At 42.1% G+C, this 3,537-nt stretch overlaps 1 long non-coding RNA gene across 1 annotated transcript; it reads left to right on the top strand.

Annotated features, from left to right (window-relative positions):
• The first annotated feature begins 2,573 nt into the window (after nucleotides 1-2,573).
• Nucleotides 2,574-3,249, top strand: LOC112844846 (uncharacterized). Its single transcript, XR_003217595.1, has 3 exons — nucleotides 2,574-2,750; nucleotides 2,846-2,968; nucleotides 3,059-3,249. It is a non-coding gene; the product is annotated as an uncharacterized LOC112844846 (long non-coding RNA).
• Nucleotides 3,250-3,537: the final 288 nt, after the last annotated feature.

Below are 3,537 nucleotides of genomic sequence, written 5' to 3'. Positions count from 1 at the left end.
CAGTAAAGGTCGTCCTGTTTCTTAAGGTGGTCACTTCTGTTTGAATACACATGGACTGTGATGAGTCCGAGGTCAGAGTGAGTCCACTCCACTGTAGTGTCCTCAGGCAGGTCAGGTTTTGTTTTGCAGGGCAGGATGACAGACTCTGAGCCTTCCTCCACCTTCACCTCCACCTGCTGGTCTGAGAGGACAAGAAACCAAACTATCAACTATCGAAGCAGAAATAGTAATAGAAATGATAATCACAGCAGTGACCTACTCTATGTTACAAACAAAATTACAAAAATGTATTTTAGTTTGTATCAATATGTAAAATGTGGATAATACTGACTGCAGTGATTTACAAATCTAGTAAACCCATATCTTATTCACAATAGAACACAGAAAACATATTTAACCTCCTAGGACCTGGCGTCCACATATGTGGACATCACATTTTGGGTTATTTAGACCAAAATACTCAATTTTGCTCTCCAAGGGCCTGATATCCACTGACGAGGACACTATACTGCTACTGTTCTATCAAAATTTTAAGCGAATATCCTCATATGTTGCTCTTATTTTTCTTAAAAACAAAATTAAGGCAAAAAAAAATCTGGTGGAAAAGTTCGGGTCTTAGGAGGTTAATGTTTAGATTATGCATTTAACTGTTTCATGACTAAGATTAGGTTATTTAGAAATTGATAGCAGGAAATTCTCAAAAACCTGATCTTTGTAAACTCTGTGGTTTAGCTAACTCAGATTCAGTAGAGACTGCAGTAAACAACTTCCTTTTCTGACTAAGATGTAAGAGCAAGTTCTTAAATCTCAGTATTCCCTGCCTCTCTTAACTGAGTCTAGAGGGAAAAGTGATGATTTAGACATGTGGTTGCATCCACATCTTTTAAACGTTGTTAAGCATTTACTGCCACACTAAATCTGACTTCCAGATCATCTGCCATGAGTTTAGCCAAACAATTTAGATTTGAAGACCATGCTTCTTCAGGCACAAGATGTCAAGTAGGTGATGAATGGCAGTTCTTAGTCCCTAGGAACATATATAAATAAAGCCACTCAGAATTGCCACTTTCAGCCTGTTGGTTGGCTGTTAGTTGTCAGCTAGCAGTAAGTCACTGGGTGTACCTTGGGGTGTATCTACCTTCCGCTATAAACAACTTTTTTCATAAAATAAAATACAAATCTAAGGAGCTTGAAAAGAAAAGTGACTGGACTCGTCCCTCAAGAGGGTTGTTGACACAGTATTGAACATTTGCCTAATCACATGAGCCAAGGTGTGAAGCTTTTCAGTGAAACCCATTGTGCTATCTTGCCTCACACTATCATGTGACTAAGGCTACGTTCACACTGCAGGTGTTAATGCTCAATTCCAATTTTGATTTTTTGATCAAATCTGATTTTTTTTGTCTGTTTAGCAAACGCGCTCTAGTGTGAACCCTCAAAGCGGCCCGCATGTGCAAAAGAAGACGTCACACACGCCTGTCCCTCTTTCAGTCCCCTGTGCCTATTACCAGGGCAGCTAGGACTCAGCCATTCCCTGCACCCTGAGGGTGGCCAAGGCTCTGATTCAGCCCCAGTTGCCAGAGGAGCTGAGTACCTTGAGTAGCCCTAGCATTTGCACAGCATTTTTCCAAGATTTCCTGAGTCTCCTGAGTCTCCCCAATCATGTGGACCAGAGCCTGAGCCTGTGACCATGCCACCAGAACCTGGGGCCTGTTCTTCGTACCTCGCTAAGTAAGTTAGCCGGATTTGAATGTTGACGATTTGGCGTGATCTTGGATCGTTCGGTTCTCCGAAGCTCATCTGGGACTTGCTGTCATAGCAACAGATCCGTAAGAGTAAGCCTGCTCGGGAGCAGGTTTACTTTATGTAAACAGGATTAGATCGTGGCCACTCAGGTATGTCCGCTGCAGTTATATGAAAGCAACAGCGATATTTCGCCACTGTTTTACCATAAATAAATATTATCAATGTAACTAAAGATAATGCAGCATTTGATTCTTTTATTGATTTCATACAGATACATACAGGTCATTTCCGAAAAAAAGGGAAATGTATTATTAATCATTCTATTACATGTATTTGATCATTCCAGATGTAATTCATATTTTAGAGTAGTAATAGTAAATTACTACGTGCAATCAAGATCAGAGACCACGCTACAAAAGCGAAGGTGGATTTGGGAAGTCTGTTGCAGCCATGTCCTGTCCGTTTGTACGCGAGCAAGGAAGGTGCAAGATTGATAAGGAGAGTTTACAGAATTCAGCGTATATTGCGGGATAGACAGGATCCTTTAGCTCAGCGCGACGGTGTGCTCATAGAGAGATATCGATTCTCCCGTGAGGGTATTATTTACTTTTCTCTCTCACTCTCTCTCTCTCTCTCTCTCTCGATATATATAAAATCTCCCAACTTACTGTGCATGCTTCAGTCACCCCTTGCATGGGAACAGGTAAAAGTGATGGAGTGTTATGTCAAACTACACACAAAAAACCCACAATGTCAATAAATGGCACAGTACGTAAAGGGGTGTGACGAGGGGGTGCAGGACCACCACCTGTCTTTTATTAGGAGTTGGTGGTATGTGTGTTGGTGTTTCTGGGGTTTGTTTTCCTTTTTCTGCACAGGTAGGCGGGGGGCGGTGTTTGACGGCATTCCGGCACACCTGCGGCGCATCGGACGTCATCAGTGGGAGCATTTAGGGAGCTGAGTGATGGACGTCTGATGTCGGATTATTGTCGTTCCCACAAGTGGTAACAGTGCTGCTGCAAGTTTAGTCTGTTGGTTCCGTGCATCTGAGCTACATGTTTTAAGACTCATCTCCTGCCTGCTTTTTTCTCTGCACCAGCCTGTCTCGCCGCCTGCTCGCCTGCCTGTTTCTCTGTGCGCTGGCCTATTTGTTGGATCTATGACAGAGACTTACCTGGCGCTGGCCTGCGATCGTTGTCTTGTCTGTATCCTGGTGTTTCAAGTAAGCTCTCCAACTCTCTCCGTTCGTTTTCAGTTTCATTCTCGATTTTTGCCGGTTATCCGCTAATTCTGTTTTGTCCCTCGTTCTCAGGTAGCTCTGGTTTGTCCATCTATCTGCTTGCATATCTCGGCTTCGTTCATCCTCCTCGGCTCTGTTATTTGCACATTTACCTGGTCATTGTATATAGCCCCGTTCCCTTGTAAATATTCCCTGATCACTATTAATAAATCTGCTTCACTGCTATTCGGTGCCTGTGTGTTTCTGCCACTGAATCCACTCGTTTAAATGACCCTAACATCTTTATGTGCTCTGCCCTTTTCTTGGTTGCTGTTATGAACAAACAAACAGATTATTTCAGGGTCTCTTGTCATAGACTAAAAGCAATATAAGTGATAAATATTACCATTCTGTGGAATATTCTTATATTTCACTTTTACTTGTTCCCATGTTCTAGTGGGTCCTGTTGTGGCTCTAATGTGACAGAGGATATAATGTAATATAATATAATGTGGTATAATATAATATCACATGATATAATGTAATATCATGGATCACTTACGAGTTTGATT

Source organism: Oreochromis niloticus, unplaced genomic scaffold, assembly GCF_001858045.2.
Source record: "Oreochromis niloticus isolate F11D_XX unplaced genomic scaffold, O_niloticus_UMD_NMBU tig00001668_pilon, whole genome shotgun sequence".
Taxonomy (NCBI): Eukaryota; Metazoa; Chordata; class Actinopteri; order Cichliformes; family Cichlidae; genus Oreochromis; species Oreochromis niloticus.
This window is presented reverse-complemented; position numbering and strand designations above follow the sequence as displayed.